The 14,491-nt window shown below is 39.8% G+C and overlaps 1 long non-coding RNA gene across 1 annotated transcript; it reads right to left on the reverse strand.

Moving 5' to 3' along the window:
• Nucleotides 1–494: 494 nt before the first annotated feature.
• LOC132810131 (uncharacterized) lies at nucleotides 495–7,103 on the reverse strand. The gene is made up of 3 exons (XR_009642736.1): nucleotides 7,012–7,103; nucleotides 1,761–1,934; nucleotides 495–536 (listed from the first exon to the last, which is right to left on the reverse strand). It is a non-coding gene; the product is annotated as an uncharacterized LOC132810131 (long non-coding RNA).
• Between the last annotated feature and the right edge of the window lie 7,388 nt (nucleotides 7,104–14,491).

The following is a 14,491-nucleotide window of genomic DNA, read 5'->3' on the forward strand; positions in this document are numbered from 1 at the left end:
GTTGTTCAGTGTTTTACTGTTACTTTCACAGACCTTTTGTGAGTTAATTTTCCTCTGCTGCCCAACCCCTGACAACGTGCTGCTCTCTAAACGGACTGAATTTTCCACAATCACTTTGCCAGTGAATCATTCCTTTTTACAACAAAAGAGGGCATTTTCCTTCCATTTCTGACCATCAAATTCTGCAACATTTTCATTCCCTGAAATATCAACTGTGTTTCTCCTTCCACAGATCCCAGTGATTAATGCCAAAGCCCCATTGCCTGTGGAGAGGGTGATGTTTGACTTCCTTGTACAGCTGCAGTTTGTGTGGTGAAGGTGCTCCCACAATGTGGTTGGGTAAGAGATGTTACAGATTATTCACTCAGCGACAGAGAAACGTTGAAAATGTATGTGCAAATCAACAACAGTTCGTATTTTTATCATTTTTATAATTTCACGAAATACTATTGATGATTTCTGACACTAGACAACAGATGGGTATATTAGGTCAGGTGATCAAAAGAATTGCCAAATAAGCAGGTTTTCGGGGATACCTTAAAGGAGAAAAACAGATATGAAAGGATTAGGATAGGAATTCCAGACCGTGTTGCCTTGACAACAGTAGAAACAGCCAATCCGGTGAAGCAATGAATAAACACATCGTTGGGAGTCTGAAAGAAAATGAGTTGTCGAGATCTCACAGGTTGTGTGGTGCAGGGAGACAGGGATGTTCACAGCCAGGAATTACATCGAGTGAGAATTTTAAGTTGCTTGTAAACGGGAGCCTTTTGTTGGATCAACAACTTATAGAACAAGCGAGCACTTGGGCAATAGAGTTTTAGATATTCTTGATATTATATGTAATTTGAATGTGGGAGGCTGGCCAGGAGTGTGTTTGGATAATGGAGTCTGGAGATAACACAGGGATGGAGCAAGTATTTCAGTAAATGAGCTGAGACTAGGGTGGGGTTGGGTGATCTCACGAATGGAGAAATAGAATGTAGAGTCAGGCTCCTCCTCATCATCATCATCATCATCACTCCCCCTCACCGATTCACAGATATTGTTCCTTGTTCTGTCTGTCTTTTCTGGTTATGTCCTGCTCACCCATTCTGCTACCAACTAATATTTGACTTCAAGGTTGTTGGAAAATCCTTCTCCATCTCCACTCTCCCTTTCCTTTCTGAAGTCCTTGTATTCGGTGTCCCTCAAGGATCTATCCTTGGTCCCTCCAGTTTCTCACCTACATACTGCCGGGAAGTGACATCGTCCAAAAGCACTGTTAGGTTTCACATGTACACTGGCAATGTCCAGCTCTACCTCCCCATCATCCCTCTCCATTACTCCACTGTTATTCTGTTATCAAACTGCTAACCATGCTCCCACTATTCGATTAGCTGCATTTTCCTCCAATGAAACATTGCAATGGTTAAACCCATTGCCTTCAGTTGATGTTACAAATTCCTTTCCCTCACTGCTGAGCCCCTCTCTCACTGGGAACTGAGGCAGAGCTACACTCTTCACAATATTGCTCTCCTATTCTGACGCCAAGGTGCCCTTCTGATCAGACATCTACACAATCACCAGCACCAGGAATTCCAATCTGTAAAATGTTGCTTGTTTCCCCCTCACCCCAGCTCCATTGCTACTGAAACCCCTTACCCGTGTTGGTGTTGCATTAAAGTTGACAAAACTAAAACAGAACCCTTAATTCCGCGACTGACCCAGAGCCTGGTTCTAGGTTCCCTCATGCTGGGACACATCCTGTCAGTCTTTACCTTGTCAAACCCCTGAGGAAGCCGATATGTTTGAAAGAGTTCACTTCTCATTCTTCCCAAATCGAGTGAGTAGAGTCCGGACTTCTTCAGCCTTTTCTTAAAAGAGAATCCCTTCAAACCAAGGATCATCCCAGTCAATCTTCTCTGAATGCCTCCGATGAAGTGATGTATTCCCTTAAATAAAGGTAACAAAACTTCTCATTACTCCAGATGTGGTCTCACTAGCACTTTATAAAGTTGCTCTCAGGTATATACTTCAAACACTTATACTGCAAATCCCTTGAAATCAGGAGCAATATTCCATTCCCCTTCCTGATGACCTGGTGTAACTTTGTGCTAGCTTGCTTTGTTTCCTGCACATTTACCTCTTGCTCCCTTTGTGGAGCAGCTTTCTACAGTTTCCACCAATTAAATAGTCCTCTGTTCTTTTATTATCTCCTCCAAAATGAACAACTTCACATTTTCCCAAGTGATACTCCATTTGCCAACTTGTTGCCCACTTCTCCAATGGATCCCTCTGTGTAAACTGTTTATAATCCTTTTGGAACTTTACTGTTATGCCTTTCCTAGGAGATTTTCCCCATCATTCTTCTAAACTTTTCCTGGGAACACTGGGCAGTGGGAAGCATGCAGAGTTCCTGTCTTTTAAGGGATACTCTATGGAATGACTGGGAGGAGCTTGCTGCCTATTTGGTCAGAATGGTGACAACTTGCCCCTGAAGCTGCATGAGCCTTTCACCCCCCTCCCCCCATGTCTTATTGATGAGGCACAGCGGCAGCACAGAAGGGAAGAAGCAGCAGCAAAACCTGCTCTCCACATCTCACTAAAACTTGGAACATTCTCTCCCATGTGTCAAAGATCTGCCCTGTTTAGTCACATGAAGTCCCAAAATGGAAACTAATAGAAACCCACGTAGATTTCCCCCTGAATGACAGCTGACCTCCACAAGGGGTAATGTGTCCAGTCATCCTGGGCCAGGAGGAGGGGATGATGAGAGTTTCTAACCTGATCTGACAGTGACGGTTTTATAAACTTGTAATACCTTTGGGCATTCAGATGGTAACCTCAGTATTTGTAACACCACACTCTGACAGAATTACTCAATTCATCAGGACCTGGATATTTGCATTTAGTTGTGAGTATTGTGTTCCAGCTCATTCCTATTTGATGCATAAAAGTTCTCCTTTGAATCAAACCATCTTGTCAATAGATCTCCCTCCAAGTCTTTCATATATGTCTTGTCAACAGTGTATGATGAGCTGATGAGTGTAAGGTTGATTATTCTAATGTATAATTTCTGTAAACCCCTCTGTCACAGGGCAGCCACAATTTCCTCTGCTACAAGGAGAACAACCTCAGTTTCCCCAAACCCCTGATTCCCCAATGTCTGTTTGCTCTCTATAAGGTACACATCAGGATTGTGTTGGAACATTCTCCACTTGCCTGCATCAGTGCAGCCCCCAACAATATTAAAGAAAGTGAACATCCTCCAGGACAAAGCACTGTGCCTGAGTGGTGTCCCATCCCCCACCTTCAGCATTCCCTCTCCCCACCCCTGGGGTACAGTGACATCACTGTGTAAAAGGGAAAGGCAGCATTGTCCTCCCAGACCATAGGGCTGCTCTCTCATTAGGGAGAGATGTCTGGTGGTGGGTTTAACCTGAAGGTTACCACAGCCCAGGCAAGGGGAGAGGTTAGAAAGGAGAGTCCATCTATTGTAGATGGATATTCTTGACCTGTACCATTAACACCCATGTCCCTGCAACTAAAATCCGCCATTCCTTGTACCATCCTGGTAAATCTCCTGTACCCCCTCTCAGGGACCCTGCCATCCTTCCCAATGTATGGGCGCTCTCTGGTTTGCACAGACCCAGCTGCTCTGTGTTCCTGTGGGTGATGTCATCATAGAGCAACAGTTGCAATAAACCTCACTGTCTGTAAGGGTGGGAGACACAGAAATCCCGAAAACATTTGAGATGTTTTTAGTGTGCACTTGCGATGCCATGATAGATGAGACTTTTCCACAAGTACTGGAAAGTAGATCAGGATAGTTCGGTGGTAGTTTTCTTTCTCACAGATGGATCACCAGAGCCTTTTTCTGTTCTGTATACAGCTGAGATGTTTATTATAGGAATATGACAGGCTCCATTGGACATCAGGTCAGAAAAGGTGATACTAGAGTAGATGGCACATGGTTGGTCGATGTTTTTGGGAGGTAAGTGAGACAGAGTGTTTTAAGATGAAATTCAGAAGCTCAGCTCAGTGGTTTACAATGACATTGATTAGATACTCATTAAGAGAGATCAGCTGGCAATTATAAGCTGTTTGCAGGATTATTGAATTGATAAAGGAGACAGACGTGCAGAGATTTTTTTGGAAGGCATTGCTTTTTCATTCAAATATCTCGGATGTTCAAGAGGTCTATGTAGCTGTTCATTGGTTCTCTTGTCCAGACGCTAATTTATAATTCATATCGCTTTTATTGTGCCCGGAGTTTTGAGATTTGTATCGGATTAAGAAGAAAACGTGAAGCTATTAAAATGAGAACTTGAGTGAATAGAAAGCACAGTAAATTTATATTACCGAGGAAACAGAGAGTATTTGCTCCAAATAAGCAGACAAATATTTTTTATATCGAAAGTGTGGTGGTGGAAAAGAGAGCCGACCAGGCAGCATCCATGGAGCAGGGGATTCACGATAGAACATAGAACAATACAGCACAGAACAGGCCCTTCAGCCCACGATGTTGTGCTAAACATTTCCCCTAGATTAAGCACCCATCCATGTACCTATCCAATTGCCGCTTAAAGGTCACCAATGATTCTGACTCTGCCACTCCCACAGGCAGTGCATTCCATGCCCCCACCACTCTCTGGGTGAAGAACCTATCCCTGACATCCCCCCATACCTTCCCCCCTTCACCTTAAATTTATGTCCCCTTGTAACACTCTGTTGTACCTGGTGAAAAAGTCTCTGACTGTCTACTCTATCTATTCCTCTGATCATCTTATAAACCTCTATCAAGTCACCCCTCATCCTTCGCCGTTCCAACGAGAAAAGGCCGAGAACTCTCAACCTATCCTCGTACGACCTATTCTCCATTCCAGGCAACGTCCTGGTAAATCTTCTCTGCACCCTCTCCAAAGCTTCCACATCTTTCCTAATGTGAGGCGACCAGAACTGCACACAGTACTCCAAATGTGGCCTAACCAAAGTCCTGTACAGCTGCAACATCACTTCACGACTCTTGAATTCAATCCCTCTGCTAATGAACGCTAATACAACATAGGCCTTCTTACAAGCTCTATCCACCTGAGTGGCAACTTTCAAAGATCTATGTACATAGACCCCAAGATCCCTCTGTTCCTCCACCTGACTAAGAACCCGACTGTTAACTCTGTATTCCGCATTCTTATTTGTTCTTCCAAAATGGACAACCTTACACTTGACAGGGTTGAACTCCATCTGCCACTCCTCAGCCCAGCTCTGCATCATATCTGTTGCAGCTGACAACAGCCCTCCTCACTATCCACAGCTCCACCAATCTTCGTATCATCTGCAAATTTACTGACTCACCTTTTGACTACCTCTTCCAAGTCATTAATAAAAATTACAAACAGCAGAGGACCCAGGACTGATCTGGGAACTCCACTTGTAACTGGGCTCCAGGCTGAATATTTACCATCTACTACCACTCTCTGACTTCAACCAGTTAGCCAGTTTTCTATCCAACTGGCCAAATTTCCCTCTATCCCATGCCTCCTGACTTTCTACATAAGCCTACCATGGGGAACCTTATCAAATGACTTACTAAAATCCATGTACACTACATCCACTGCTCTACCCTCATCCACATGCTTGGTCACCTCCTCAAAGAATTCAATAAGACGATGAAGGCTTATGCCTGAAACGTGGTTTCTGCTGCTCCTCAGATGCTGCCTGACATACTGTGCTATTCCAGCACCACATGCTTGTCTCTGATCTCCAGCATCTGCTTTCCCTCACTTTCTCCAAGTATTTGTAATGGACATGAACAGGAAATGTTAGCCTCGGCAGTTGAACAAAACTAAATTTACACTTTCTTTTTGCAATATTTGGACTGAAAACCTGTTTGTGACCATGCAACACATCAGGACATATGAACATCTCTTCTATTAAAATCCTTGGCCATTCATAATAAAGAATAACCACTGCTCTGAACAACCAGTATCGTGTGTAATTACTGAACTGAAATACCAGAGGACAGCTATTGCATTTATTGGAGGGAATAATAACAGATCCTTACTGTGGCAGTGGGGATTGATCTCAGGAACAATCAGATAATTACTCTGATTATTCCCCTGAACAGTAATTAGATGGTCATGGGGACCTTTGTGTGACCTCATGTTTAGTGTTTTGTGTGAGCATTGATTTCAAAAAACATTGAGATATTTTAAAAGATTTAGGAGCACATTGGTAATCAAGTATTAAACATATTAACTAACGTCAAATTTTGACAAAATGTTAGAATTGCTTAGAGAAACACAACTAAACGATTGTAGAATTCCTGTTAGCACAGTGTGGTAACAGGCCATTTGGTCGAAAAGAAAATGACCCTCCAAAGAGTAACCCAGCCAAACACATTTCCCGATCATATTCCTCTACATTTCCTGCTGACTAATTACACACATCCCTGAACACAATGTGCAATTTAGCATGGCCAGATCACCGAACCTACACATCTTTGGATTGTGGGAGGAAACCACAGCAAAGTCATGTCGACATGGGGATAACATGAAAATTCCACACAGGCAGTCACCCGAGAATGGAATCAAACTGAGGTCTCTGGTGCTGTGAGGCAGCAATGCTAACCACTGAGCCACCGTGCAACCATATGCTATAAGTAAAGTCAGTGATACATATGCAAAGACATATTTCAAATGAACACACTCCGATATTGTCAAAGGATGTCAAATTTACATTCAATATGAATAGATGAATGGAAAATAATAAAAAACGAAAATTCACGAATGAACATTAATTAGAAATTTAATTTGATCAAAGGCCATAACAACATTTGGACGAATTGCAATTTTTTAATAACAAACGTAGGTAATTAGCTGACTAATGAATAATTGGAAGTGGCATATATTTATTTTACAAATGAAGAAAGCGACTTGTTTTACACGTTTGAAATACTGCAGAATGACAATGTATGGGTTCGAAATGTTTGAATCAAGCTCTTTTGAACAAAAAAACCTGATCACTTACGATCACTTAGCCCTTTCACCTTTAAGACCACAACATTCTCAAATATTTTCCACGGATTTAGAACCAGCAGAACTAGTTAATTTCTTTTGTTGAGAACTGGAAGAGAATAAACAGCAGATACTGTGAATTAGTGATTCCATGCGAGCATTCGACTGAAGACAACATTCCTTCTTTCCAAAAATATATAACTTACAAAAATCCAAAATTTATTGTTATTTTTGAATGAAACAATAAAGAGATGTTAATTCTTTATCATTCGACTTTGTTGCATGAAAAATCCTTAAGTCTTATTGTGCTCCAAACATGATAAATCTTAGCATTGAAGTGAAATATAATTAAATGAATTCAACTATGTTTCCACAGGTAAAATAAAAATTAATATTAACAATGATTGTGACATTGTACCCTGCAAAATCTTTACAGTAGTTCATGTACTGTGCCGTAATTCCACATTTGCACAATGTACTGGATTGAATGAGTATTAAAAATTATTAGATAACAACAACAATTAAATCGTCAAAGTCTATCAATGTATTAAGTAATAACGAGAAACCTTATTTTGCTATGGGACTGAGCGATGTCTGGAAATGAACTGGAATTAATTCAGTGAAAAGTAATTACAGTTCCCTGTATTTTAAGGCTGAGATTAAGGCTGATCATTCTAATGAGCAAACATCAGATATTTGCAATGATGTTGGATGGGAAGTCATTGGTTCTGTTGTGGGATAGGTGACCTGCAAAATAAATGCATTTTCACACTGGAGTATTAGTACTAAGCAACAATGGATTAAATTTAAATGTGAATCTTACTATATTTGTTCAAAAGGCTTTCTTAAAAATTGTGCCATTATTGTAATGACAATGTCTTGCTAATTAGTGTTGGACATGAAGAATTAAAATGATTCAATATTTCAAAAGCACTTTGCTGTGATGTTGATTGAATATTTATTAAGATCACTAAACTGAGGAATAGTACCTAGTTTTATGGATTGAAGATAAAAAAATGAGGCCATGCAGTGATTATTGAACAAGATTCTTCTTTTTAACACAAAAATATACATTCTACAAGAATTGTGAATTTCCATCCACTGAACTCCTTGTAGAGATGTGTTACATTGATTTATATGATTAATATTATGATGACTGTTTAAACATTTGTGTCAGAATTAGGAAGAGAATTAGTAGATCATGAAAGTGAACAGGAAATTGAACAAACAATGTAGTCAACAACATGTGGTATATAAAGCAATTTTAATAATTTTGTCATTATTGTACAATGATGAATAACGTCGGAATAGAAACGGCAAAAAACAATCGACGTGATCAAAGCTGTTCTTTTCTTACAATGAAATGAAAGCAATAATCATTTTGTAGCACACATGATTTGAAAAAGCAGTCCTTTAATATGAAACATACCTTTTTGCAAAAATGTAGGAATTTCACAAATTTGAAATGAAGCGTTTGTTGAATTGCAACAAAAATGGCTATAATTTGAATTGTCTGTTGCACACAACAAAAAGCTTAAAAATTGTTAGAATGACAAAACGTTTGTTCCCAATGTTCTTGTATTCCAGTCAATGTCCAGGATAAAGTAGAATTATTGGTTTAAACAATATAAATCATCGTTGACGACTGGACTGAAATATAAGATATCAATTGCACTTACTGCAGGGATTGGTAGACAAATGCTTACTGTTGTTATTAGTCTCAGGAACAATAAGGTATTTACTCAGTAATCAGGTGGTGATAAGGAACTTTGTGTTGCTTTATGTGCAGTGTTTTGTGTTAACATTGATTTCAATAAAATTAAGGTATTTACATGAATTAGGAACAGACTGATATTTGGGTGTGAAGGATCTTATTTAAGATTAGACATTTTTAAATATTTACTAGAATTGCTGAGCAAAACACACTTAAGACATCATGCAATAAATGAGGTAATTGAGAAATATGTAAAGTCAATTTTCAAACGAACACACCCTGATATTTTCACAGCATTTCAATCTTACATTCAACATAAATAGGTGAGTGGAAAACTAAACATTTCACACAATTCACAAACAGATCAATAACTAAAAAATGATAAATAATAGCAAGTGGCATTTGTTTATTTTACTGAAAAAGAACAATATTATTTTCTAATATTTGTAGCACTGGAGCATCAAGTTCTATGTGTTGTCCGAACTAAGCTCTTCAGAACAAAACAAAATCAATGAATATAATTACTTCGTATATTTCATCTTTATGACTGCAATATTCTCAAATATTTTCCAAGGAATATTGATTGAGTGGAATTAGATACATTCTGTTATTAGTGACCTGAAAAAAGTAAATAACAAATACTGTGATTATTGGAATGAACAACAGATGGAAGCATATCGAATATTGATTTGGAAGGCAATTCAATTGATTTTTAGATATTTTCGAATCAGAATTCTGTACAAGGTGGGAATTGAAACTGTGCCTACTGGTGTGGTAGCAGAGACAGTAACAGAGCTGCACAAGACTCCTTCATAACTTTCCCAACCATAATGGGCAAGGTGACAATCACACGCTTGTTACAAATTCTAAGCTAAAATGTTGTGTAATTACTGTAATTGATAATTGTTTCTAAAATCCTGATAGATAAGTTGACTTAATATTTTGAATGCACTTTGCTCTGATATCGATTGTATATTCATTAATACTAATAAACTCAAAATTAACATTAAAAGGTGGGTTTAATAATTAAGAAACACTCACCAACAATTGATTTTTTTTGTAGAGTCATGTCCATTTAATTAATGCCATTTTTACCGTGACAAATGTTTAGACATTTATGTCAGAATTAGGAAGACAATAATCAGAGCTGAAAATGTGTTGCCAGTTAAAGCACAGCAGGTCAGACTAATTAGGCCAGGAAAGTGAGTATGATTGGGAAGGAAAGGTAGTGTTAATGACATTTGGTCCCAGGAGTCATTTCGTACCAAATGACTGATAATTGTGGGATTATTTTTCATTGACAACTAATGTTGGAAGAAAAAGAAACTATCTCAACATTTCAAAAGCAGTTTCTTTTTCTGCTTATGAAATTAAATAAATATTGTTTTGGAGGTCATAGGATTTGAAAAATAGAAACAGCCATTTAATGTGAGATTTGAGCTGAAGAATCGTTCTTTTCACCCCAGTGTAGTGTTTCCAATAAATTAAAATTTAGTGTTAGTTGAACTAAAGAACAAATGGATGTACCTACATTGTTTTCTTGCACACATAAAAAGTAAAACAATTTTAACATGGAAATTATTTTGCTCTGAAAGTAATAATTTCACACAAAGTAAGTGTTTATATTGAATTGAAGTGTCAGCATAACTGCAGGAGTGGTTTCCACTGAATGAAGACTCAGAAGGCAGGCAGAACTCTGGGAAGTGGGAGATGTTTACCTATGCTGCAACAAGTTAACATAGAACATTACAGTGCAGTACAGGCCCTCCGGCCCTCGATGTTGTGCCGATCTGTCATACTAATCTGAAGCCCATCCAACCTACACTATTCCATGTACCTCCATATGCTTGTCCAATGACAACTTAAATGTACTTAAAGTTGGCGAATCTACTACAGTTCCAGGCAAAGCATTCCATAGGAGTAAGTGAGGACTGCAGATACTGGAGATCAGAGCTGCAAATATGTTGCTGGAAAAGCGCAGCAGGTCAGGCAGCATCCAAGGAACAGGAGTATTGATGTTTTGGGCATAAGCCCTTCTTCAGGAATGAGGAAAGTGTGTCCAGCAGGCTAAGATAAAAGGTAAGGAGGAGGGACTTGGGGGAGGGGCATTGAAATTGCGATAGGTGGAAGGAGGTCAAGTTGAGGGTATAAGGCTGGAATGGGGTGGGGGAGGAGAGGTCAGGAAAAGATTGCAGATTAGGAAGGCGGTGCTGAGTTCGAGGGATTTGACTGAGACAAGGTGGGGGAGGTGAAATGAGGAAACTGGAGAAATCTGAGTTTATCCCTTGTGGTTGGAGGGTTTCTGGGCGGGAGATGAGGCGTTCCTCCTCCAACTGTCGTGTTGCTATGGTCTGGCGATGGAGGAGTCAAAGGACCTGCATTCCCTTGGTGGAGTGGGAGGGGGATTTGAAGTGTTGAGTCACGGGGTGGTTGGGTTGGTTGGTCCGGGTGTCCTCTGAAACATTCCGCAAGTAAGCGGCCTGTCTCCCCATTATAGAGGAGGCCACATCGGGTGCAGCGGATGCAATAAATGATGTGTCTGGAGGTGGAGGTGAATTTGTGGCAGATATGGAATGATCACTCGGGGCCTTGGAGGGAAGTAAAGGAGGAGGTTTGTGCGCATGTTTTGCATTTCTTGCGGTTTCAGGGGAAGGTGCCAGGAGTGGAGGTTGGGTGGTGGGGGGTGTGGACCTGACGAGGGAGTCACGGAGGGAGTGGTCTTTTCGGAACACTGATAGGGGAGGGGTGGGAAATATATCCCTATGGTGGGTCCGTTTGGAGGTGGCAAAAAAGCATTCCATACCCTAACTACGCTCTGAGTAAAGAAACTACCACTGACATCTGTTCCATATCTATCACCCCTCAATTTAAAGTTATGCCCCCTTGTGCTCCCCATCTTGGAAAATGCTCTCCCTGTCCACCCTATCTAACCCTCTGATTATTGTATATGTCTCTATTGTCACCTCTCAACCTTCTTCTCTCCAACGAAAACTGCCTCAAGTCCCTCAGCCTTTCCTTGTAGGACCTTCCCTCCATACCATCCTAGTAAATCTCCTCTGCACCCTTTCCAAAGCTTCCACATCCTTCATATAATGCAGTGACCAGAACTGTACACAATACTCCAAGTGCAGCTGCACCAGAGCTTTGTACAGCTGCAGCATAACCTCATGGTTCCATAACTCGATCCCTCTATTAATAAAAGCTAAAACACTGTATGCCTTCTTAACAACCCTGTCAACCTAGGTGGCAAATTTCAAGGATATGTGTACCTGGACACTGAGATCTCTCTGCTCATTTACACTCCCAAGAATCTTAGCATTAGCCCAGTACTTTGCATTACAGTTATTCCAACCGAAGTGAATCACCTCACACTTGTCCACATTAAATTCCATTTGCCACCTCTCAGCCCAGCTCTGCATCTTTTCTATGTCTCTCTGTAACGTACAACATCCTTCCTCATTATCCACAACTCCACTGGCTTCAGTGTCGTCTGCAAATTTACTAACCCACCCTTCTACGCCCTCAGCCAGGTCGTTTATAGAAATGACGAACAGCAGTGGACCCAACACCGACCCTTGCAGTACATCACTGGTAACTGGGCTCCAGGATGAACATTTCCCATCAACCACCACCCTCTGTCTTCTTTCAGCACGCCAATTACTGTTCCAAACTGCTGTATCTCCCACAATCCCATTCCTCTGCAGTTTGTACAATAGCCTACTGAGGGGGACCTTTTTTAATGCCTTGCAGGGATCATCCCCCAAGGCCAATCTCAGAATGTAGGTCCATGACACACTGTAACGTGTACAGTAAAAGCAGCAATTGTACACACTTGCTGTATTACAATGGCCACATGCAATGTGGTTACCAGTCCTTCCCTCCTTATACAGACATCCGATCCTGTAGAACACCTAATCTCAGATGGACATTGTTATGGATAGCCCCAGCTTCCTATTGTTTCATGATGTTTAAAAGCTCCTAAAATCTTCCGGCATTGGTATCTCTCAATGTATCTTATTTCTTCAGTTTACAAAGTTAATTATTACACTCCTTCCAGCCTCAAACTCTGCCTTGTCCACAATTCTCAAGAATCTGCAATTAGAAGTATTTTTAATGTTCTGAGCAACTTTAAAATAGTAACTGTTTCTGACAAATGAACCCTGTCTGTTGCCCTGATAGCTGCTGTGAAAGTTAACTGGGCTGTATGCTGCAGCTGGTGTTTATTCATTCACTGGGACAATTATTCTTTCATTAATGAAGGTCAGGGTTGGTCGTTTTTCTGTATCTGGCATGTTCTTATTACTGTCTGGAATATTACTGTCTGGACTGGCATACTGATGGACTTGGAGTAGGATTTTACAAAATATTATTTTCTTTCATCAAGATTGGAACAGACTGTTAGTTTATCTCTCCTCCACCATCTTGTGTTTAATTCTAGGGCAGGTTGCGTCTTTTTGTTTGTCAGACATTTCGTATGAGCCAACATAGGCCATTCTATTCCAGATGGGGCAGGGCATCCCTACAACAGCAAATCAACCAGGATTTCAGTATTAAAATACAAATCTGCATTCGCTACCATTAGGGAACAATACCGTGCAATATGCCTACGTCACTGAGACTTAATTCCACACTTAAAGCCAAATATACTGGATTTCATCAATGATTAAATATTAGATATAAGGAAAAAATTGTCTTAAAACAGGTCACTGCAAACTTAAAATAATTAGAAACTTCATATTGCTATCTGTAAAATGTAGAAATGAACATTAATGATTGGAGTCTAAAACAATTAGACATATCTTCATTTGTAATATTAATCCAATGATTTCTGAGAACATTCAAATGAGAAGGCATCAGATATTTCCTGTGAGTGTTGGATGAGGAATCATTGCTTGGTTCATGGATGTGTTGACCTGGAAAAACGATCCATTTTCCTTTGTAAAATTGGCACGAAGAAATAATGGTTTAAATTGAAATGTGAATCTCATGATATTTGTTGCTAAACTTAAACAGAATTATTGTGTGATGTTGGTCTAACAATGAATTGGTAATTTATTTTAGAATGCTGACACATTAAATGATTCAATATTTCCAAACGAGTTTGCTCTGATATCGATGACACAGTAATTAGTATCAGTGAGCTGAGAACTAGAATGCTGGCATGATGGTTTGGAAAATACATTCGATATGCAGTGATTATTGATCAGAACTGTTTGGTCATTCAACATTCTCAGATACTCCTGCAATCTTTACTTGCTGTCTCAGCTTTTCTTCTGTGGAAATACAATATATAATCCATTCAATTTTCCATGTCATCAATATTCAGTCATTTGTGTCAGCATTACAAAGAAAATAAATTGATAAGGAACATGGGTATTACAGCGAAATACAGTCAACAGCATTTATAGAGGAAATGTTTCAATCGTGTCTCTGAGTAAACACGTGAAAAGGTTTAATGGGGATCTGTTCACAATGTACTTAGCCATAATTACATTTTCTTAACATGATGACTGGAGGGAACTTATCAGAAAACTCGCCTATATTTAGGAATTCCTTCATCTCGATACATGTTACTATCAGCATCTTCAGTCACAAATAATGAAGTGTGATTATTGGCATGGGAACATGTGGTGTGTAAATTATAAGAAGGTATCTCTTGCATATCTTTGGGATGATGTGATAGCGTGATGTCTGCTGTGTTTACTTATCCTGAGAACAATATGATACTGACAAAAGGTTTTTCACTGAACAATTATCAGGTGGCCTTGAAGACCATCTT

This window comes from Hemiscyllium ocellatum, unplaced genomic scaffold (assembly GCF_020745735.1).
Source record: "Hemiscyllium ocellatum isolate sHemOce1 unplaced genomic scaffold, sHemOce1.pat.X.cur. scaffold_152_pat_ctg1, whole genome shotgun sequence".
NCBI lineage: Eukaryota > Metazoa > Chordata > Chondrichthyes > Orectolobiformes > Hemiscylliidae > Hemiscyllium > Hemiscyllium ocellatum.